This window comes from Oncorhynchus mykiss, chromosome 13 (genome assembly GCF_013265735.2).
Source record: "Oncorhynchus mykiss isolate Arlee chromosome 13, USDA_OmykA_1.1, whole genome shotgun sequence".
NCBI lineage: Eukaryota > Metazoa > Chordata > Actinopteri > Salmoniformes > Salmonidae > Oncorhynchus > Oncorhynchus mykiss.
The window spans coordinates 66431808-66457699 of NC_048577.1; the positions used below are offsets into that span (position 1 = coordinate 66431808).

General features: G+C 40.9%; 1 protein-coding gene and 1 long non-coding RNA gene across 2 annotated transcripts in view; one reads left to right on the forward strand and one right to left on the reverse strand.

The window, feature by feature from the left end:
- The window catches only part of LOC118936531 (NLR family CARD domain-containing protein 3-like), a 153876-nt gene that overhangs the window by 107071 nt on the left and 20913 nt on the right, over nucleotides 1–25892 (forward strand). The gene's annotated exons all lie outside the window — the stretch shown is intronic.
- Nucleotides 2582–3840, reverse strand: LOC118938476. Its single transcript, XR_005035743.1, has 4 exons — nucleotides 3404–3840; nucleotides 3120–3236; nucleotides 2770–2854; nucleotides 2582–2639 (listed from the first exon to the last, which is right to left on the reverse strand). It is a non-coding gene; the product is annotated as an uncharacterized LOC118938476 (long non-coding RNA).

Below are 25892 nucleotides of genomic sequence, written 5' to 3' on the forward strand. Positions count from 1 at the left end.
GTAGAAGGACAATGGTAGATGCATTTGGTTTATTCTCTCAAACAACATATAGATTCATCTTCCGTTTCCTAGAATTGTATGGTCATATTGGTATACTAATGTGAAAATCAATGAATTTATTCAATATGTTTTTCAAAATAATATATTATACATATTATAATACATATTTTTCTCTGAACTGAATATTTATTCCTGATGATTAGTTCTTAAATGTAATTTTATTTACTCACAGAACAGCTCTGGAGGCTTTGACCACTGGCAGCAGCCTCAGAAGACCTTCCTCTGATCTGGAGTATTTCTTCAGGTCAAACACGTCCAGATCCTTTTCTGAAGTCAGCAACACAAAGACCAGAGCTGACCACTGTGCAGGTGACAGGTTGGGTTTTGAGAGACTTCCTGATCTCAGGAAGCTTTGGATCTCCTCCACTAGAGAATGGTCATTCAGTTCATTCAGACAGTGGAACAGATTGATGCTCCTCTCTGGAGAGGGATTCTCCCTGATCTTCTCCTTGATGTACTTGACTGTTTCTTCATGGCTCTGTGAGCTGCTTGTCTTTGTCAGTAGACCTCGTAAGTGCTTCTGATTGGATTCCAGTGAGAGGCCCAGAAGGAAGCGGAGGAAAAGGTCCAGGTTTCCCGTCTCACTTTGTAAGGCTTTATCCACAGCACTCTTGTAGAAAGTAACTTCAGTAACTTTAGGCTTCTCTCTGAAGAGCGACAAAAAGTATCTGAACATTGATTGAGGTTCGTCCATTAGATTCTCATTGTTGTTGATGAATGAGAGGAACACATATACAGCAGCCAGAAACTCCTGAATGCTCAGATGTACGAAGCAGTACACCTTGTCCTGGTACAGCCCACATTCCTCTTTAAAGAGCTGTGTGCACAATCCTGAGTACACTGAGGCTTCATTAACATCAACGCCAGACTCTTTCAGGTCTTCTTCATAGAAAATCAGATTGCCCTTCACAAGCTGTTGAAAAGCCAGTTTTCCCAGTGACAGAATGCTATCTTTATTCCAGTGTGGACCTGTATCTTCTTTCCCAAGATACTTTTCATTCTTCTGTTTGGTATGAAACACCACAAGGTGTGTGTACATCTCAGTCAGAGTCTTGGGCATCTCTTCTCTCTTCTGTTCCAGCATGTGTTCAAGGACTGTTGCAGAAATCCAACAGAAGACTGGAATGTGGCACATGATGTGGAGGCTCCTTGATGTCTTTATGTGTGAGATGATTCTGCTGGCCAGGTCCTGATCACTGAATCTCTTCCTGAAGTACTCCTCCTTCTGTGGGTCATTGAACCCTCGTACCTCTGTCACCTGGTCAACACACCCTGAAGGGATCTTATTGGCTGCTGCAGGTCGGGTAGTTATCCAGAGGAGAGCAGAGGGAAGCAGATTTCCCTTGATGAGATTTGTCAGCAGAACATCCACTGAGGTTGACTCTGTGACGTCCCAACAGATCTTGTTCTTCTGGAAGTCTAGGGGCAGTCGGCACTCATCCAGACCATCAAAGATGAACAGAACTTTGTACTTGTTGTAGTTGGAGATTCTTGATTGTTTGGTTTCCATTGAGAAGTGATTGAGAAGTTCAATGAAAGTGTGTTTGTCCTCTTTCATCAAATTCAGCTCCCGAAAAGGGAATGAAAATACAAATTGGACATCCTGATTTGCTTTTCCTTCAGCCCAGTCCAGAATGAACTTCTGCACAGAGACTGTTTTTCCAATGCCAGCGACTCCCTTTGTCTGCACAGTTCTGATAAGTTTGTCTTGTCCAGTTAAGGTTTTGAAGATGTCGTTACATTTGATTGCAGTCTCTGGTCTTGCTTGTTTCCTGATTGTTGTCTCAATCTGTCTCAGTTCATGTTCATTATTGACCTCTCCTGTTCCACCCTCTGTGATGTAGAGCTCTGTGTAGATATTATTGAGAAGTGTTGGGTTTCCTTGTTTAGCGATCCCCTCAAATACACATTGAAACTTCTTCTTTAGATTAGATTTGAGTTCACGTTGGCAAATCACAGCAAGCTCATCTGAATGAATAAATAACACAGAGGATAATAATATTACGTCTGTTTTAATGCCTACAGTATTGTAGGACTGTTATAAAGTTTTACATTATAATAATTTATTCTCTTAACTGACTATATAAATGTGTAAATGTTTTCATAATGCATTACAGACTGGTGTGACTTATTATATTATTATTGGTATTATTGATGGTATAATTTATGTTGTCTCTCTCTCTCTAAATTAATCACCACAGCACATCCCCGCTGCTACTTGATGAGGACACTAGGTGTTATGTTAAGGCTGCTACAATATCATTGAGTTACACAGCTACTTTAGCTGTACTTTAGCTACATATTTTAAATGTTAAGAAACAGCATTCAACATGAGGCAGACAGATCTTACATTTCTCCAGTGTGTCAGCAAGCTCCTTCTGGTTCATTTTCCTCAGGATGTGCAGTGTGATCTTCAGAGCCCCCTCTCTGGCAGTGCTCTCCTGCTTCTCATCTTCATCATCCACCACTTCCTTATCCTGCTTCTGACTCTCAAAGCCTTCTGGGAGTTCTGGACTAAGAATCCTCTTGAACATCTTCATCTCGTTCTTCACAAATGTCATAATTTTCTCTTCAAGCATCTGAAATAAATTAAGTAAATAAGTTAAGCAAGAGACTAAATGCTTTCTCATTAACACATTAATGAATGATTGACAGATCAACTTTACTTGAGGTAAACAAAAAACACATGTACATAACAGGACCACATACACTGAATATGGAGGCCAGGTCTGTTTGATGACTCTGGGAAGACTGACCACTGAGAATCTCTGACTCTGATCTCCCCTGTTGGTTTCTGTGGACAAAACATGAGATTACATCTCCTCATCCAGGGAGTACACACACACACACACACACACACACACACACACACACACACACACAAAGGGAGGGAGGGAATGTTGTGTTTGTTTAATATTGTTTTAGGACTATGAAATTGGCCAAAATTATTAGCCTATGGATTATGAAAACAACAACAATAAATGGGAAAATGGGAGAGGAGAAATGACTAGAGACAGTGTTGTTTAACTCACTGACCAGGACCCATGAGTTCTTCTTACCTTTGTTCAGTAGAAAAGTCTCCCTCTCTAAAGAATATAGGTAGATCCATAGACCGGTCACTCTTCATGGACACACAGCTGGGAACAGTGGAGGCTGGTCTCTCCTGCTTGATTGGACTTCAACACAACAGAGACAAACATTACATCCCTCATCTACTCTGAGCTCAGATGGGGAAACATAAGAAGAGTTTCACAAAATAGAACTGACTTCTAGACGCTTACCGAGCTGTACCGACTAGCTAAGATAACTAGGATGCTGCTGGTAGAGTAGCTAGCTAGCTTACCGAGCTGTACCGACTAGCTTGGTTAGTTAGCAGGTCGTTCGTCTGTCCCTCGTTTCGATGACGAATCCGGTGAAACACAAATTGAAACAAGGATAGAGAGTGAAAAGGATCTGACTACACTCATACTGTCCCTGACCGTAAAGAAAAAAGCAAATTGAACAGTAAACTTCGGTGTCTCAACACTGTAACAAACTCCGCCGTTATTCCCCAAGATCACCTCAATCCACTCTGCGCGTAACCGGCTTGGCGCCACACCGTACGGGGACGCGGACAGTTTTGTACGCGGACAGTTCTGTACGGGGACGCGGACAGTTCTGTACGGGGACGCGGACAGTTCCAGAACGCGGACATGAGCAGTGCAACACAATCAACTAAACCCAGTCTTTACAGTGGGTTACATTAGTAATATTCATTTTTTATCATTATGTAAAACCAACATTCTGTTTTTTTATAACAATTCCATATTTTAATAAACATTCCATATTTAATTATCTACATCATGTTATTTCAAGTTCTCCCTTTGGAGCACAACATCATGTTGTTAAAAAATAATCCTTAATTGTGCATGGCTATAAATTGGGCAATTGAAGGCGTCTAGGGCGTAATATGTGTTCGATGAAAATGAACATTGTATGCAATGTTGTAGGCAACATGATGGTAATATTGTCAATATTCTGCTTGTACAACCATCAAAATTGGTAAAAAAATAAATAAAATGCATTCCATTATATTAGGTAATAATTAAGAGTAGAGTTAGGGTTAGAGAGGAGGCAATGTGGTCGTGTCATGTGAAAATTCTATCAAATGTCTAACATTGCAACGAGTACAGTCAGGGTGCCGTGGAACCCCTGCAGTACCTCCACAGACCCCGGATTGAGAACCCCTGCAGTACCTCCGCAGACCCCGGATTGAGACCCCTGCAGTACCTCCACAGACCCCGGATTGAGAACCCCTGAATTAGCAGATGCTCTTATCCAGAGCGATTTACAGTAAGTGCATTCATCTTAAAATAGCTATTTATTTTGGAAATAAACTTAATAAATTCTTTATAAATGGTCATCTTACCTCTTAGCTTTGGTGTCATGTCCCCCAGAGAGATGCATTTTAGAGGCAGGGCCCCCCTTCTCTCTCTCCCCAGAGAGACTCATTTTAGAGCACTGACCCCTAAACAGAGATCCAACATGTTGGTTGTGGTTAACACAGTGACAACTAAACAGAGATCCAACATGTTGGTTGTGGTTAACACAGTGACAACTAAACAGAGATCCAACATGTTGGTTTGTGGTTAACACAGTGACAACTAAACAGAGATCCAACATGTTGGTTGTGGTTAACACAGTGACAACTAAACAGAGATCCAACATGTTGGTTGTGGTTAACACAGTGACAACTAAACAGAGATCCAACATGTTGGTTGTGGTTAACACAGTGACAACTAAACAGAGATCCAGCATGTTGGTTGTGGTTAACACAGTGACAACTAAACAGAGATCCAACATGTTGGTTGTGGTTAACACAGTGACAACTAAACAGAGATCGAACATGTTGGTTGTGGTTAACACAGTGACAACTAAACAGAGATCCAACATGTTGGTTGTGGTTAACACAGTGACAACTAAACAGAGATCCAACATGTTGGTTGTGGTTAACACAGTGACAACTAAACAGAGATACAACATGTTGGTTGTGGTTAACACAGTGACAACTAATTATTGAATGTCTATTGTTCTCATGTATTCATTATCTCTTTGAGAAATAAAACATTTACTAACAGGCATAGAAACAGTCAGGTGAGTTTAATGACATGAACATGTAGTTGTGACATTTCATCGCCATGGTAACTGTCAATAATAATAATACTTTTATTTTATTTTATTTATTTTACCTTTATTTAACCAGGTAGGCAAGTTGAGAACAAGTTCTCATTTACAATTGCGACCTGGCCAAGATAAAGCAAAGCAGTTCGACAGATACAACAACACAGAGTTACACATGGAGTAAAACAAACATACAGTCAATAATAAAGTATAAACAAGTCTATATACAATGTGAGCAAATGAGGTGAGAAGGGAGGTAAAGGCAAAAAAGGCCTTGGTGGCAAGGTAAATACAATATAGCAAGTAAAACACTGGAATGGTAGTTTTGCAATGGAAGAATGTGCAAAGTAGAAATAAAAATAATGGGGTGCAAAGGAGCAAAATAAATAAATAAATTAAATACAGTTGGGAAAGAGGTAGTTGATAGGGCTAAATTATAGGTGGGCTATGTACAGGTGCAGTAATCTGTGAGCTGCTCTGACAGTTGGTGCTTAAAGCTAGTGAGGGAGATAAGTGTTTCCAGTTTCAGAGATTTTTGTAGTTCGTTCCAGTAATAATGAGTCACTGTTTGTTAAGGTAGTTATAGACAGTACAACAACAATAATAACAATAATAATAAGTCACTGTTTGTTAAGGTAGTTCTAGACAGTACAGCAACAATAATAATAATAAGTCACTGTTTGTTAAGGTAGTTCTAGACAGTACAGCAACAATAATAATAATAAGTCACTGTTTGTTAAGGTAGTTCTAGACAGTACAGCAACAATAATAATAATAAGTCACTGTTTGTTAAGGTGGTTCTAGACAGTACAGCAACAATAATAATAATAAGTCACTGTTTGTTAAGGTAGTTATAGACAGTACAGCAAAAATAATAATAATAAGTCACTGTTTGTTAAGGTAGTTATAGACAGTACAGCAACAATAATAATAATAAGTCACTGTTTGTTGAGGTAGTTATAGACAGTACAGCAACAATAATAATAATAAGTCACTGTTTGTTAAGGTAGTTATAGACAGTACAGCAAAAATAATAATAATAAGTCACTGTTTGTTAAGGTGGTTATAGACAGTACAGCAACAATAATAATAATAAGTCACTGTTTGTTAAGGTAGTTATAGACAGTACAGCAACAATAATAATAATAAGTCACTGTTTGTTAAGGTAGTTATAGACAGTACAGCAACAATAATAATAATAATAACAATAATAAGTCACTGTTTGTTAAGGTAGTTATAGACAGTACAGAAACACAAGGCCATGTCTCACACTTGTTTTTATTCATTAAAAGTAGGCTTTTTATTGTCTTTCAATCTGTTATTTTTTAAAGGTATCTGAGAATATAGACAGAAAGGCTAAAACGGACATGATTGATCTGAGGTGGAAATCTTTGATCCATTCAGAAAGGTTTTATGTGTAAAGTAGACTAGGTTATAATGTATAGTAGTGGGTTGTTAGTGATATGTAGATGTTATATTATGTAAAGTAGACTAGGTTATAATGTATAATAGTGGGTTGTTAGTGATATGTAGATGTTATATTATGTAAAGTAGACTAGGTTATAATGTATAATAGTGGGTTGTTAGTGATATGTAGATGTTATATTATGTAAAGTAGGCTAGGTTATAATGTATAATAGTGGGTTGTTAGTGATATGTAGATGTTATATTATGTAAAGTAGACTAGGTTATAATGTATAGTAGTGGGTTGTTAGTGATATGTAGATGTTATATTATGTAAAGTAGACTAGGTTATAATGTATAGTAGTGGGTTGTTAGTGATATGTTATATTATGTAAAGTAGACTAGGTTATAATGTATAGTAGTGGGTTGTTAGTGAGATGTTATATTATGTAAAGTAGACTAGGTTATAATGTATAATAGTGGGTTGTTAGTGATATGGAGATGTTATATTATGTAAAGTAGACTAGGTTATAATGTATAGTAGTGGGTTGTTAGTGGTATGTAGATCAAGGTCTATACCTCGGCTACAGCCTACATATCATAGATGACCAGCCTAAACCTGTTCAGATCAGTTTACATAATGTTATAGTCCTACCAGTAGCAGGACAGAGAATGTACTGTATATAACCTACATATCATAGATGACCAGTCTAAACCTGTTCAGATCAGTTCACATAATGTTATAGTCCTTCCAGTAGCAGGACAGAGAATGTACTGTATATAACCTACATATCATAGATGACCAGTCTAAACCTGTTCAGATCAGTTCACATAATGTTATAAGCCTACCAGTAGCAGGACAGAGAATCTACACTATATATACAAAAGTATACAAAAGTATGTGGACACCCCTTCAAATTAGTGGATTCGGCTATTTCAGCCACACCAGTTGCTGACAAGTGTATAAAATCGAGCAGACCGCCATGCAATCTCCATAGACAAACACTGACAGTAGAATGGCCTGTACTAAAAAGCTCAGTGACTTTCAACGTGGCACCGTCATAGGATGCCACCGTTCCAACAAGTCAGTTGGTCAAATTCCTGCCCTGCTATAACTGCACCGGTTAACTGTAAGTGCTGTTATTGTGAAGTGGAAACGTCTTGGAGCAACAACGGCTCAACCGTGAAGTGGTAGGCCACTCAAGCTCACAGAACGGGCTCCTAAGTGTGGAAGCACATAAAAATGGTCTGTCCTCGGTTGCAACACTCAATACCGAGTTCCAAACTGCAACGTCAGCAAAATAACTGTTAGTCCGGAGCTTCATGAAATGGGTTTCTATGGCCAAGCAGCCGCATACAAGATCACCTTGCGCAATGCCAAGCATCGGCCTGAGTGGTGTAAAGCTCGCTGCCATTGGAGCAGTGGAAACGTGTTCTTTGGGGTTATGAATCACGCTTCACCATCTGGCAGTCCGACGGACGAATCTGGGTTTGGCGGATGCCAGGAAAACGCCACCTGCCCGAATGCATTGTGACAACTGTAAAAATTGGGGGAGGAGGAATAATGGTCTGGGGCTGTTTTTCATGGTTCGGGCCCCCTAGTTCTAGTGAAGAGAAATCTTAACTCTACAGTATAAAATTACTTTCTAGACGATTCTGTGCTTCCAACTTTGTGGCAACAGTTTGGGGAAGGCCCTTTCCTGTTTCAGCATGACAATGTCCCCGTGCACAAAGTGAGGTCATTACAGAAATGGCTTGTCGAGATCGGTGTGGAAGAACTTGACTTGACCTCAACCAATAAATCACCTTTGGGATGAATTTGAACGCCGACTGCATTTTGGTAAAAAGCCTAATATAAATCAAATCAAATGTTTTTGGTCACAATGTCTGAGCGGCATAGACTAAGATACAGTAGAACAGTATAGAATACAGTATATACATATGAGATGAGTAATACATAGACTAAGATACAGTAGAATAGTATAGAATACAGTATCTACATATGAGATGAGTAATGCATAGACTAAGATAAAGTAGAATACTATAGAATGCAGTGTTTACATATGAGATGAGTAATGCATAGACTAAGATAAAGTAGAATAGTATAGAATGCAGTGTTTACATATGAGATGAGTAATGCATAGACTAAGATAAAGTAGAATAGTATAGAATACAGTATCTACATATGAGATGAGTAATGCATAGACTAAGATAAAGTAGAATAGTATAGAATGCAGTATATACATATGAGATGAGTAATGCATAGACTAAGATACAGTAGAATAGTATAGAATACAGTATATACATATGAGATGAGTAATATATAGACTAAGATACAGTAGAATAGTATAGAATACAGTATCTACATATGAGATGAGTAATGCATAGACTAAGATACAGTAGAATAGTATAGAATACAGTATCTACATATGAGATGAGTAATACATAGACTAAGATACAGTAGAATAGTATAGAATACAGTATCTACATATGAGATGAGTAATGCATAGACTAAGATACAGTAGAATAGTATAGAATACAGTATCTACATATGAGATGAGTAATACATAGACTAAGATACAGTAGAATAGTATAGAATACAGTATCTACATATGAGATGAGTAATGCATAGACTAAGATACAGTAGAATAGTATAGAATACAGTATATACATATGAGATGAGTAATATATGAGATGAGTAAGGTCAGATATTTATAGCCGAGGCCAGATTCTTTTCACAACATTTCCAACATCAGGTTGGTCGGAGACCATCAGGTTGGTCGGCATGATTAGTGATCATACTGTAGCTCAAACCTACTGTGACTGTTGAATGTCTGACGACGACCTAACTTTATAATAGTTTGTAGCCGACCTACCAGAATCTGCCCGTCTTTCCTTCAAATCAACACATTTATCTGTCTTCTAATGCAGTGGTGTAAAGTACTTCAGTAAAATACTTTAAAGTACTACTTCAGTAGTTTTTGGGGGAATCTGTACTTTACTTTACTATTTATATTTTTAACAACTTTTACTTTACTTCACTACAGTCAAAAAGAAAATGATGTATTTTTTACTCCGTACATTTTTCCTGACACCCAAAAGTACTCCTTACATTTTGAATGCTTAGCAGGACAGAAAATGTTCCAATTTGCACAATTATCAACAGAACATCGCTGGTCATCCCTAATGCCTCTGATCTGGAGGACTCACTAAACACAAATGCTTTGTTTTTAAATGGTGTCTGAGTGTAGGAGTGTGACCCTGGCTATCCGTAAATTTAAATAACATGAACATTGTGCAGTCTGGTTTGATTAATAAAATGATTATTAAATTATCACTACTTTACTTTTACTTTTGATACTTAATTATATTTAAAACCAAATACTTTCAGACTTTTCCTGAAGTAGTATTTTACTGTGTGACTTTCACTTTCACTTGAGTCATTTTCTATGAAGGAATCTTTACTTTTACTCCAGTTTGAGAACTGAGTTCTGTTTCCACCACTGTTCTAACGTTCCATATGAGACACAGTTTCAACAGACATTCTGGAACTGAGTTCTGTTTCCACCACTGTTCTAACGTTCCATATGAGACACAGTTTCAACAGACATTCTGGAACTGAGTTCTGTTTCCACCACTGTTCTAACGTTCCATATGAGACACAGTTTCAACAGACATTCTGGAACTGAGTTCTGTTTCCACCACTGTTCTAACGTTCCATATGAGACACAGTTTCAACAGACATTCTGGAACTGAGTTCTGTTTCCACCACTGTTCTAACGTTCCATATGAGACACAGTTTCAACAGACATTCTGGAACTGAGTTCTGTTTCCACCACTGTTCTAACGTTCCATATGAGTCACAGTTTCAACAGACATTCTGGAACTGAGTTCTGTTTCCACCACTGTTCTAACGTTCCATATGAGACACAGTTTCAACAGACATTCTGGAACTGCGTTCTGTTTCCACCACTGTTCTAACGTTCCATATGAGACACAGTTTCAACACACATTCTGGAACTGAGTTCTGTTTCCACCACTGTTCTAACGTTCCATATGAGACACAGTTTCAACAGACATTCTGGAACTGAGTTCTGTTTCCACCACTGTTCTAACGTTCCATATGAGACACAGTTTCAACAGACATTCTGGAACTGCGTCAGCTACAAAGTTACTTTCAATCAGGAAACAAAGTAACGGTCACTGGGTGAATTAGTTGTGCATTGCCCGGCTCCCCGGGGGAGCAGAGTTTAAGCATTTTAGACCATTCCATTGGTCCATAAATTATATGTCCACCCACCTGTAGCACCGGGCCATGCAAAACAAACTTCCCACTGTAGCAGAGACACAGAGTTCTAATCCCAGACGCGTTTCTTCAAGACATCTCTCTTACATTATTTTTAAATAAACATATAATTTACTCGAAACCAAGTTTAGCTGTGTTTCTTTCCTCCAAGATGTGAGTTACTGTAGGCCTTTAATAATTGTAAGCAGGCCTACAAACCCAAAAGGTTTTAATTTGAGAATGTTCATTTGTATGCCTCAAATATCAAACTGTCTTAAAATATGTGATGATTAGTTGAATCAGGTGTGTAAGTGCTGGTAAGAACAAAAGGATGGAGAAACCCTGAGATAAACATAAAACCATATCATTGAAAAGCTCCTCCACCATCTTTACCAGACGTGTTACTGATAACATGTAGGACTACTGATTAGTTTACACTTTGAAAACTGCTGTCTGTCAGCAACTCAGCAACTCAGCAATTCTACTAACTAGTAATATCTCATTACAGGTATTCATGCACGTACTCTGTCCATTAGAATAGATTATTGTTCAGTAATACTTACTTTATTTTTCAATAATCTGCTGTTTTCTGCTCTGTCGTCTCAAAATGGATCCTGAACAAAGGAACTGCTTTACTTTCTGTTTCAGCTCAGCTGCCTCCCCACCCTGATAATAAAGTGTGATATTGGTATCTTCCACTAGATGGCAGTAAACTAGACATTTTATTTATTTTATTTTTCCTTTATTTAACCAGGCAAGTCAATTAAGAACAAATTCTTATTTTCAATGACGGCCTGGGAACAGTGCCTGTTCAGGGGCAGAACGACAGATTTGTACCTTGTCAGCTCGGGGGTTTGAACTCGCAACCTTCCGGTTACTAGTCCAACGCTCTAACCACTAGGCTACCCTGCCGCCCCCACATCACAACTATGTGTTCTGTTTCAGCTCAGCCGCCTCCCCACCCTGATAATAAAGTGTTATATTGGTATCTTCCACTAGATGGCAGTAAACACCTGCTGTAACTAGATTTAACAACTATGTTTTCTGTTTCAGCTCAGCCGCCTCCCCACCCTGATAATAAAGTGTTATATTGGTATCTTCCACTAGATGGCAGTAAACACCTGCTGTAACTAGACTTTACAACTGTGTTAGGTTTCATACAGACAGTCCCAGAGGAGAAGTGCTGACCTAGGAACAGGTCCCCCTGTCCATGTAATCTGATTCATTATGATCTAGGATCAGGTCCTTCTCTCCATGTAATCTGATTCATTATGATCTAGGATCAGGTCCCCCCTCTTCATGTAATCTGATTCATTATGATCTAGGATCAGGTCCCCCTCTCCATGTAATCTGATTCATTATGATCTAGGATCAGGTCCCCCTCTCCATGTAATCTGATTCATTACTATCTAGGATCAGGTCCCCCTCTCCATGTAATCTGATTCATTATCATCTAGGATCAGCTCCCCCTGTCCATGTAATCTGATTAATTATGATCAAGGATCAGGTCCCCCCTCTCCATGTAATCTGATTCATTATGATCTAGGATCAGGTCCCTTCTCTCCATGTAATCTGATTCATTATGATTGTTTTGTCTGTCTCTTTATATTCATGTAGCCTGGGGGCCATGTAATCTGATTCATTATGATCTAGGATCAGGTCCTTCTCTTCATGTAATCTGATTCATTATGATCTAGGATCAGGTCCCTTCTCTCCATGTAATCTGATTCATTATGATCTAGGATCAGGTCCTTCTCTCCATGTAATCTGATTCATTATGATCTAGGATCAGGTCCTTCTCTCCATGTAATCTGATTCATTATGATCTAGGATCAGGTCCCCCCTCTCCATGTAATCTGATTCATTATGATCTAGGATCAGGTCCCCCTCTCCATGTAATCTGATTCATTATGATCTAGGATCAGGTCCTTCTCTCCATGTAATTTGATTCATTATGATCTAGGATCAGGTCCTTCTCTCCATGTAATCTGATTCATTATGATCTAGGATCAGGTCCCCCCTCTCCATGTAATCTGATTCATTATGATCTAGGATCAGGTCCCCCTCTCCATGTAATCTGATTCATTATGATCTAGGATCAGGTCCTTCTCTCCATGTAATCTGATTCATTATGATCTAGGATCAGGTCCCTTCTCTCCATGTAATCTGATTCATTATGATTGTTTTGTCTCATGACTCTTTATATTCATGTAGCCTGGGGGCCATGTAATCTGATTCATTATGATTGTTTTGTCTCATGTCTCTTTATATTCATGTAGCCTGGGGGAAATGTAGCTGTATTGAAATCACCTTGTTTTATAACCTTCTTTGTTGCTCAGTGGTACTTCAATTGTCCTGACAACGCCCACTTCTTTCACACAGTAATGCTCCAGCATCCACTCAGAGATTATGCATCTAATGCATTCCTCAAATACTGCAGAGTTGTTAAGCAAGTCCCTGAGATCGTCCTGTTCAACCACATTTATTAGTTTATTTGTCAGATGAAACCTGAGGGGACTGTAGTGGGTCATAATGCATCAACATGGTTCTGAGGTCCTCAACAATGTTATTCTGTACCGTAGCTGGGATGCAGTGTTCTTTCCTGGTTTACTAGAGACGTTCAATTAGCTGCTCAGTGTTGATCTCTGTGTCTTGAACATATTCAGCCTCTGGCAGACTCTCTACGTCGCTCATGTCATCTTCAATGGGATCAGTCCCAGTCTCATGTCATCTTCAATGGGATCAGTCCCAGTCTCATGTCATCTTCATTGGGATCAGTCCCAGTCTCATGTCAACTTCAATGGTATCAGTCCCAGTCTCATGTCATCTTCAATGGGATCAGTCCCAGTCTCAAATTCATCATGAGGGCAATTCTCATCTAAGTTGGCTCTTAAAAGCTCTGTGTGGTTTTGGTAGATGTGTGACCGATAGAAGCTGAAACATCTATTTGTTTTCCCACACCCATTAACTCCACAGGTAGTTAGAACATGTGGTTCATGCTGGTGGTAGAGGACAATATGTGTGAGTGGTCTGGACACAGAGAATGTTTGCTCGTGGCAATCAGAAAGATTGTGAACCTTGGAATGATGGGATGGAATCATGGAGATCATTGGTACTCAGACACTTGCAGACATCATCAAGGGACCAGTCTTCCACAGCCACACTCTAATTCAAGTTGACACTAAAAGCAGTAGTGAAATGTATTAGTGTTGAGGCTAAAACAAAACCTATCCCACTCTCTCCAGACAACCACCTTTCCTCCTAATTAGTATTCATGGTTGTTCCATAACGAAGCAGAGCTTGTCAGGAAAGGTGAAGATGTCTGTCTCTTATTTATCTGACTCCATATTTCTTAGTTTGGGACATTATGGGATTCTGCAGTCCCACATTTAAGTGTTGACTCAGATAATATGATGCTCCAAATGGGGCATTGAGTTCTTCTTCCATGTCGACCCAAATTGTCCTGTTAGAGTTGTAGGTAAAGAGCCTATCAGGGCAGTTATAAAGTCTTCTTGATATAATTGTCCTATTAGAGTTGTCAATAAAGAGCCTATCAGGGCAGTTATAAAGTCTTCTTGATATAATTGTCCTGTTGGAGTTGTCAGTAAAGAGCCTATCAGGGCAGTTATAAAGTCTTCTTGATATAATTGTCCTATTAGAGTTGTAGGTAAAGAGCCTATCAGGGCAGTTATAAAGGATTCTTGATATAATTGTCCTATTAGAGTTGTAGGTAAAGAGCCTATCAGGGCAGTTATAAAGGATTCTTGATATAATTGTCCTATTAGAGTTGTAGGTAAAGAGCCTATCAGGGCAGTTATAAAGTCTTCTTGATATAATTGTCCTATTAGAGTTGTCAATAAAGAGCCTATCAGGGCAGTTATAATGTCTTCTTGATATAATTGTCCTGTTAGAGTTGTAGGTAAAGAGCCTATCAGGGCAGTTATAAAGTCTTCTTGATATAATTGTCCTATTAGAGTTGTAGGTAAAGAGCCTATCAGGGCAGTTATAATGTCTTCTTGATATAATTGTCCTATTAGAGTTGTAGGTAAAGAGCCTATCAGGGCAGTTATAAAGTCTTCTTGATATAATTGTCCTATTAGAGTTGTCAATAAAGAGCCTATCAGGGCAGTTATAAAGTCTTCTTGATATAATTGTCCTATTAGAGTTGTCAATAAAGAGCCTATCAGGGCAGTTATAAAGTCTTCTTGATATAATTGTCCTGTTGGAGTTGTCAGTAAAGAGCCTATCAGGGCAGTTATAAAGTCTTCTTGATATAATTGTCCTATTAGAGTTGTAGGTAAAGAGCCTATCAGGGCAGTTATAAAGTCTTCTTGATATAATTGTCCTATTAGAGTTGTCAGTAAAGAGCCTATCAGGACAGTTATAAAGTCTTCTTGATATAATTGTCCTATTAGAGTTGTAGGTAAAGAGCCTATCAGGACAGTTATAAAGTCTTCTTGATATAATTACGTTGGGGAGCTTTAATCCAGTGGAAACATTAATCATGTTGTCTCTGGTGTTAAAGGAGTAGGCAGGTATGGACAGTGGGAACATTAATCATGTTGTCTCTGGTGTTAAAGGAGTAGGCAGGTATGGACAGTGGACACATTAATCATGTTGTCTCTGGTGTTAAAGGAGTAGGCAGGTATGGACAGTGGAAACATTAATCATGTTGTCTCTGGTGTTAAAGGAGTAGGCAGGTATGGACAGTGGAAACATTAATCATGTTGTCTCTGGTGTTGAAGGAGTAGGCAGGTATGGACAGTGGAAACATTAATCATGTTGTCTCTGGTGATAAAGGAGTAGGCAGGTATGGACAGTGGAAACATTAATCATGTTGTCTCTGGTGTTAAAGGAGTAGGCAGGTATGGACAGTGGAAACATTAATCATGTTGTCTCTGGTGTTAAAGGAGTAGGCAGGTATGGACAGTGGAAACATTAATCATGTTGTCTCTGGTGTTATAGGAGTAGGCAGGTATGGACAGTGGAAACATTAATCATGTTGTCTCTGGTGTTAAAGGAGTAGGCAGGTATGGACAGTGGAAACATTAATCATGTTGTCTCTGGTGTTAAAGGAGTAGGCAGGTATGGACAGTGGAAACATTAATCATGTTGTCTCTGGTGTTATAGGAGTAGGCAGGTATGGACAGTGGAAACATTAATCATGTTGTCTCTGGTGTTAAAGGAGTAGGCAGGTATGGACAGTGGAAACATTAATCATGTTGTCTCTGGTGTTAAAGGAGTAGGCTGGTATGGACAGTGGATACATGAATCATGTTGTCTCTGGTGTTAAAGGAGTAGGCAGGTATGGACAGTGGAAACATTCATCATGTTGTCTCTGGTGTTGAAGGAGTAGGCAGGTATGGACAGTGGAAACATTAATCATGTTGTCTCTGGTGATAAAGGAGTAGGCAGGTATGGACAGTGGAAACATTAATCATGTTGTCTCTGGTGTTATAGGAGTAGGCAGGTATGGACAGTGGAAACATTAATCATGTTGTCTCTGGTGTTATAGGAGTAGGCAGGTATGGACAGTGGAAACATTAATCATGTTGTCTCTGGTGTTAAAGGAGTAGGCAGGTATGGACAGTGGAAACATTAATCATGTTGTCTCTGGTGTTAAAGGAGTAGGCAGGTATGGACAGTGGAAACATTAATCATGTTGTCTCTGGTGTTATAGGAGTAGGCAGGTATGGACAGTGGAAACATTAATCATGTTGTCTCTGGTGTTAAAGGAGTAGGCAGGTATGGACAGTGGAAACATTAATCATGTTGTCTCTGGTGTTAAAGGAGTAGGCTGGTATGGACAGTGGATACATGAATCATGTTGTCTCTGGTGTTAAAGGAGTAGGCAGGTATGGACAGTGGAAACATTCATCATGTTGTCTCTGGTGTTAAAGGAGTAGGCAGGTATGGAACATATTCAGCCTCTGGCAGACTCTCTACATCGCTCATGTCATATTCAATGGGATCAGTCCCAGTCTCAAATTCATCACGAGGGCAATTCTCATCTAAGTTGTCTCTTTAAAGCTCTGTGTGGTTTTGGTAGATGTGTGACCGATAGAAGCTGAAACATCTATTTGTTTTCCCACACCCATTAACTCCACAGGTAGTTAGAACATGTGGTTCTTGCTGGTGATAGAGGACAATATGTGTGAGTAGTCTGGACACAGAGAATGTTTGCTCGTGGCAAAGTGGACAATAGAATAGAGTTGGCATTCTTCAGAAAGACTGTGAACCTTGGAATGATGGGATGGAATCATGGAGATCATTGGTAGCCTATCAGGACAGTTATAAAGTCTTCTTGATATAATTGTCCTATTAGAGTTGTCAGTAAAGAGCCTATCAGGGCAGTTATAAAGTCTTCTTGATATAATTGTCCTATTAGAGTTGTCAGTAAAGAGCCTATCAGCGCAGTTATAATGTCTTCTTGATATAATTGTCCTATTAGAGTTGTTAGTAAAGAGCCTATCAAGGCAGTTATAAAGTCTTTACCCTGTGTGACTGCTTATTGCATTGCTCCACTGGGCTGATGTAGCTGACAGTGAATGAATGGGCTGATGTAGCTGACAGTGAATGAATGGGCTGATGTAGCTGACAGTGAATGAATGGGCTGATGTAGCTGACAGTGAATGAATGGGCTGATGTAGCTGACAGTGAATGAATGGGCTGATGTAGCTGACAGGGAATTAATGGGCTGATGTAGCTGACAGTGAATGAATGGGCTGATGTAGCTGACAGGGAATGAATGGGCTGATGTAGCTGACAGTGAATGAATGGGTGGCATAAACCAAACAGAAACTGCTAATTGTGCACAATTTCAAAACTGTATTTCAATGAACTGAATGATGAGGAATGATGAGGATGAAGAAGGTGATTGAATTTAGAACAAGGTAAGGATTGCTATTCCTCTGTCCTGCACTTGTTTGTTCAGGAGAACTGTACCTGTGGGAAATGACAAACTGTTGTTCCACTGAGGTTGTGATTCTAAGAGAAACTAAAATGACCTGGTTGTCATGTATTATAGTCTCTAAAAGGAAACATATTACCACTGTCTCTTATTGTCCTTTCATAATGCATCCTGATTTACACAGTTATTATTATTATTAGATATTCTCACAGAACAGATTTGCACTAATGAAAAATGCCCCTTAGATATGAATTCGGAGGGCAGAATGTTTAAAGCATTAGACTAAATCACTAAATTTTTCTTTTACCTTTATTTAACTAAGCAAGTCAGTTAAGAACAAAATCGTATTTTCAATGACGGACTAGGAACAGTGGGTTAACTGCCTGTTCAGGGGCAGAACTACAGATTTGTACCTTGTCAGCTCGGGGGTTTGAACTTGCAACCTTCCGGTTACTAGTCCAACGCTCTAACCACTAGGCTACCCTGCCGCTAAAGGCATCAGTCATACACAAGTTGTATGCAGCCCAGTCCCTACATCTTAACCACAAAATTGGGAAAGAGGTTGACTTCATCTGGGAAAATCGTACACATTATATAAGGACATCTGTCGTTCTGAACATTTTGTTGATTTTACTATAAATAATACTAACAATACTTTAAAGATAAATTGGGAAAAACATTTCTTAAAGAATCCAACTTCAATTTGGAATTTCATCCCTCATTATATCTTCTCCCGTTTTGGTGACTTCAATTTTGTGTTACTTTGTAACTACAACACCGATAAGATTCCTACAACAGTATTCTTAATGTGCTCGTTAATATATTTAAAAAGGTATTTCATTTGGAACAATAAGGATATTTTGTATAGAAACAAGTCTTTATTTTTGAAGAACTGGTGTAATAATCATATCCTGCTGGTAAGTCAACTTTTTAATGCAGAAGGATTGTTACTCAATTATGAGGAATTTTTATCTTGTTACAATATCCCTGTAACACCTAGAGAGTTCTCCATAGTCTCTGATACTATTCCATCTGGAACTCTCATGTTATTTAGAGGTGTAACCAGACCTCACCTTGTTGACCTACCCTCCTAGAGAGTTCTCCATAGTCTCTGATACTGTTCCATCTGGAACTCATGTTATTTAGATGTGTAACCAGACCTCACCTTGTTGACCTACCCTCCTAGAGAGTTCTCCATAGTCTCTGATGCTGTTCCATCTGGAACTCTCATGTTATTTAGATGTGTAACCAGACCTCACCTTCTTGACCTATCTTCGCTTGATCCAGTTGACTCTCCAATAGGGAAACTGTTTCTCTCCTTGCTCCCTCAGAACAACAGATCTATCTATACCTGCTTCATTTCAAAGGGAGATTGTATACATTCCTTATGTCACAACTTACTGGAATACATTTGACAATAATATCTGTTGGAAAAAAGTCTGGTTATTACCATTTAAATACCTTCTTGTTAATTTGATTGCTTTTCTGATTTTCGTGACCAACATGAGCTTTGCATAATGCTATGCTAGGCTATCGATAAACGTACACAAATGCATGTCTTACTTTGGCTGTAAAGCATCATTTCAAAATCTGAGATGACAGGGTGATTAACAAAAGGCTACGCTGTGTTTCAATATATTTCACTTGTGATTTCATGAATATGAATATTTTCTAGTAAGATTTTTTGTCAGTTGCGTTATGCTAATTAGTGTAAGTTGATGACAATTCTCCCGGATCCGGGAGGGGTAGTTCTATTAACAACCCCACCACTAGGAGGTGTCCACATGGTCTGATTAATACTCCTAACAACCCCACCACTAGGAGGTGTCCACACGGTCTGATTAACACTCCTAACAACCCCACCACTAGGAGGTGTCCACATGGTCTGATAAACACTCCTAACAACCAGACCACTAGGAGGTGTCCACATGGTCTGATAAACACTCCTAACTACCCACCACTAGGAGGTGTCCACATAGTCTGATAAACACTCCTAACAACCCCACCACTAGGAGGTGTCCACATGGTCTGATTAACACTCCTAACAACCCCACCACTAGGAGGTGTCCACATGGTCTGATTAACACTCCTAACTACCAGACCACTAGGAGGTGTCCACATGGTCTGATAAACACTCCTAACAACCCCACCACTAGGAGGTGTCCACATGGTCTGATAAACACTCCTAACAACCAGACCACTAGGAGGTGTCCACATGGTCTGATAAACACTCCTAACAACCAGACCACTAGGAGGTGTCCACATGGTCTGATAAACACTCCTAACAACCCCACCACTAGGAGGTGTCCACATGGTCTGATTAACACTCCTAACAACCCCACCACTAGGAGGTGTCCACATGGTCTGATTAACACTCCTAACTACCAGACCACTAGGAGGTGTCCACATGGTCTGATAAACACTCCTAACAACCCCACCACTAGGAGGTGTCCACATGGTCTGATAAACACTCCTAACAACCAGACCACTAGGAGGTGTCCACATGGTCTGATAAACACACCTAACAACCAGACCACTAGGAGGTGTCCACATGGTCTGATAAACACTCCTAACAACCCCACCACTAGGAGGTGTCCACATGGTCTGATAAACACTCCTAACAACCAGACCACTAGGAGGTGTCCACATGGTCTGATAAACACTCCTAACAACCCCACCACTAGGAGGTGTCCACATGGTCTGATAAACACTCCTAACAACCCCACCACTAGGAGGTGTCCACATGGTCTGATAAACACTCCTAACAACCAGACCACTAGGAGGTGTCCACATGGTCTGATAAACACTCCTAACAAACCCACCACTAGGAGGTGTCCACATGGTCTTATAAACACTCCTAACAACCAGACCACTAGGAGGTGTCCACATGGTCTGATAAACACTCCTAACAACCAGACCACTAGGAGGTGTCCACATGGTCTGATAAACACTCCTAACAACCCACCACTAGGAGGTGTCCACATGGTCTGATTAACACTCCTAACAACCCCACCACTAGGAGGTGTCCACATGGTCTGATTAACACTTCTAACAACCCCACCACTAGGAGGTGTCCACATGGTCTGATAAACACTCCTAACAACCCCACCACTAGGAGGTGTCCACATGGTCTGATAAACACTCCTAACAACCAGACCACTAGGAGGTGTCCACATGGTCTGATAAACACTCCTAACAACCCCACCACTTGGAGGTGTCCACATGGTCTGATAAACACTCCTAACAACCCCACCACTAGGAGGTGTCCACATGGTCTGATAAACACTCCTAACAACCAGACCACTAGGAGGTGTCCACAAGGTCCGATAAACACTCCTAACAACCAGACCACTAGGAGGTGTCCACATGGTCTGATAAACACTCCTAACAACCCCACCACTAGGAGGTGTCCACATGGTCTGATAAACACACCTAACAACCAGACCACTAGGAGGTGTCCACATGGTCTGATAAACACTCCTAACAACCCCACCACTAGGAGGTGTCCACATGGTCTGATAAACACACCTAACAACCAGACCACGAGGAGGTGTCCACATGGTCTGATAAACACTCATAACAACCAGACCACTAGGAGGTGTCCACATGGTCTGATAAACACACCTAACAACCAGACCACTAGGAGGTGTCCACATGGTCTGATAAACACTCATAACAACCAGACCACTAGGAGGTGTCCACATGGTCTGATAAACACTCATAACAACCAGACCACTAGGAGGTGTCCACATGGTCTGATAAACACTCCTACCAACCCCACCACTAGGAGGTGTCCACATGGTCTGATAAACACTCCTAACAACCAGACCACTAGGAGGTGTCCACATGGTCTGATTAACACTCCTAACAACCCCACCACTAGGAGGTGTCCACATGGTCTGATAAACACTCCTAACAACCCCACCACTAGGAGGTGTCCACATGGTCTGATAAACACTCCTAACAACCAGACCACTAGGAGGTGTCCACAAGGTCTGATAAACACTCCTAACAACCCCACCACTAGGAGATGTCCACATTGTCTGATAAACACTCCTAACAACCAGACCACTAGGAGGTGTCCACGTGGTCTGATAAACTCTCCTAACAACCAGACCACTAGGAGGTGTCCACATGGTCTGATAAACACTCTTAACAACCAGACCACTAGGAGGTGTCCACATGGTCTGATAAACACTCCTAACAACCCACCACTAGGAGGTGTCCACATGGTCTGATTAACACTCCTAACAACCCCACCACTAGGAGGTGCCCACATGGTCTGATAAACACTCCACTAGGAGGTGTCCACATGGTCTGATAAACACTCCTAACAACCCCACCACTAGGAGGTGTCCACATGGTCTGATGAACACTCATAACAACCAGACCACTAGGATGTGTCCACATGGTCTGATAAACACTCCTAACAACCCACCACTAGGAGGTGTCCACATGGTCTGATTAACACTCCTAACAACCCCACGACTAGGAGGTGCCCACATGGTCTGATAAACACTCCACTAGGAGGTGTCCACATGGTCTGATAAACACTCCTAACAACCCCACCACTAGGAGGTGTCCACATGGTTTGATAAACACTCCTAACAACCAGACCACTAGGAGGTGTCCACATGGTCTGATAAATACTCCTAACAACCCCACCACTAGGAGGTGTCCACATGGTCTGACAAACACTCCTAACAACCCCACCAATAGGAGGTGTCCACATGGTCTGATAAACACTCCTAACAACCCCACCACTAGGAGGTGTCCACATGGTCTGATAAACACTCCTAACAACCCACCACTAGGAGGTGTCCACATGGTCTGATAAACACTCCTAACAACCAGACCACTAGGAGGTGTCCACATGGTCTGATAAACACTCCTAACAACCCACCACTAGGAGGTGTCCACATGGTCTGATTAACACTCCTAACAACCCCACCACTAGGAGGTGTCCACATGGTCTGATAAACACTCCTAACAACCCACCACTAGGAGGTGTCCACATGCTCTGATAAACACTCCTAACAACCCCACCACTAGGAGGTGTCCACATGGTCTGATAAACACTCCTAACAACCAGACCACTAGGAGGTGTCCACATGGTCTGATAAACACTCCTAACAACCCCACCACTAGGAGGTGTCCACATGGTCTGATTAACACTCCTAACTACCAGACCACTAGGAGGTGTCCACATGGTCTGATAAACACTCCTAACAACCCCACCACTAGGAGGTGTCCACATGGTCTGATAAACACTCCTAACAACCAGACCACTAGGAGGTGTCCACATGGTCTGATAAATACTCCTAACAACCCCACCACTAGGAGGTGTCCACATGGTCTGATTAACACTCCTAACAACCCCACCACTAGGAGGTGTCCACATGGTCTGATAAACACTCCTATCATCCCGACCACTAGGAGATGTCCACATGGTCTGATAAACACTCCTAACAACCCCACCACTAGGAGGTGTCCACATGGTCTGATAAACACTCCTAACCACCCACCACTAGGAGGTGTCCACATGGTCTGATAAACACTCCTAACAACCCCACCACTAGGAGGTGTCCACATGGTCTGATAAACACTCCTAACAACCAGACCACTAGGAGGTGTCCACATGGTCTGATAAACACTCCTAACAACCAGACCACTAGGAGGTGTCCACATGGTCTGATAAACACTCCTAACAACCAGACCACTAGGAGATGTCCACGTGGTCTGATAAACACTCCTAACAACCCCACCACTAGGAGGTGTCCACATGGTCTGATTAACACTCATAACAACCAGACCACTAGGAGGTGTCCACATGGTCTGATAAACACTCCTAACAACCCCACCACTAGGAGGTGTCCACATGGTCTGATAAACTCTCCTAACAACCAGACCACTAGAAGGTGTCCACATGGTCTGATAAACTCTCCTAACAACCCCACCACTAGGAGGTGTCCACATGGTCTGATAAACACTCCTAACAACCCCACCACTAGGAGGTGTCCACATGGTCTGATAAACACTCCTAACAACCAGACCACTAGGAGGTGTCCACATGGTCTGATAAACACTCCTAACAACCCCACCACTAGGAGGTGTCCACATGGTCTGATAAACACTCCTAACAACCAGACCACTAGGAGGTGTCCACATGGTCTGATAAACACTCCTAACAACCCCACCACTAGGAGGTGTCCACATGGTCTGATAAACACTCCTAACAACCAGACCGCTAGGAGGTGTCCACATGATCAGTGGTATGGTCAGATAGACTAGTGGTTAGAGTGTTGGGTCAGTAACTGGTATGGTCAGATAGACTAGTGGTTAGAGTGGTGGGTCAGTAACTGGCATGGTCAGACAGACTAGTGGTTAGAGTGTTGGGTCAGTAACTGGTATGGTCAGATATACTAGTGGTTAGAGTGGTGGGTCAGTAACTGGTATGGTCAGATAGACTAGTGGTTAGAGTGGTGGGTCAGTAACTGGTATGGTCAGGTAGACAAGTGGTTAGAGTGGTCGGTCAGTAACTGGTATGGTCAGATAGACTAGTGGTTAGAGTGTTGGGTCAGTAACTGGTATGGTCAGATAGACTAGTGGTTAGAGTGGTGGGTCAGTAACTGGTATGGTCAGATAGACCAATGGTTAGAGTGTTGGGTCAGTAACTGGTATGGTCAGATAGACTAGTGGTTAGGGTGGTGGTCAGTAACTGGTATGGTCAGATAGACTAGTGGTTAGAGTGGTGGTCAGTAACTGGTATGGTATGGTCAGATAGACTAGTGGTTAGAGTGGTGGTCAGTAACTGGTATCGCTGGTTTTAAAACCTGACCTGTCAAATTGAAAATCTGTCGATGTGCCCTTAAGCAAGACACTTACATCTAATTTGCTCCATGGTCACCATACTACTACGACCCTGTACAACAACACATATCATACTACTACGACCCTGTACAACAACACCTATCATACTACTACGACCCTGTACAACAACACCTATCATACTACTATGACCCTGTACAACAACACCTATCATACTACTACGACCCTGTACAACAACACCTATCATACTACTACGACCCTGTACAACAACACCTATCATACTACTACGACCCTGTACAACAACACCTATCACACTACTACGACCCTGTACAACAACACCTATCATACTACTACGACACTGTAGAACAACACCTATCATACTACTACAACCCTGTACAACAACACCTGTCATACTACTACGACCCTGTACAACAACACCTATCATACTACTATGACTGGCCCTGTACAACAACACCTATCATACTACTACGACCCTGTACAACAACACCTATCATACTACTATGACTGACCCTGTACAACAACACCTATCATACTACTATGACTGACCCTGTACAACAACACCTATCATACTACTACGACCCTGTACAACAACACCTACCATACTCCTACGACCCTGTACAACAACACCTATCATACTACTATGTCTGGCCCTGTACAACAACACCTATCATACTACTATTACTGACCCTGTACAACAACACCTATCATACTACTATGACTGACCCTGTAAAACAACACCTATCATACTACTATGACCCTTTAAAACAACACCTATCATATTACTATGGCTGACCCTGTACAACAACACCTATCATACTAATATGGCTGAGCCATTAAACAACACCTATCATACTACTATGACTGACCCTGTACAACAACACCTATCATATTACTATGGCTGACCCTGTAAAACAACACCTATCATACTACTATGACTGACCCTGTACAACAACACCTATCATATTACTATGGCTGACCCTGTACAACAACACCTATCATACTAATATGGCTGAGCCATTAAACAACACCTATCATACTACTATGACTGACCCTGTACAACAACACCTATCATACTACTACGACCCTGTACAACAACACCTACCATACTACTACGACCCTGTACAACAACACCTATCATACTACTACAACCCTGTACAACAACACCTGTCATACTACTACGACCCTGTACAACAACACCTATCATACTACTATGACTGGCCCTGT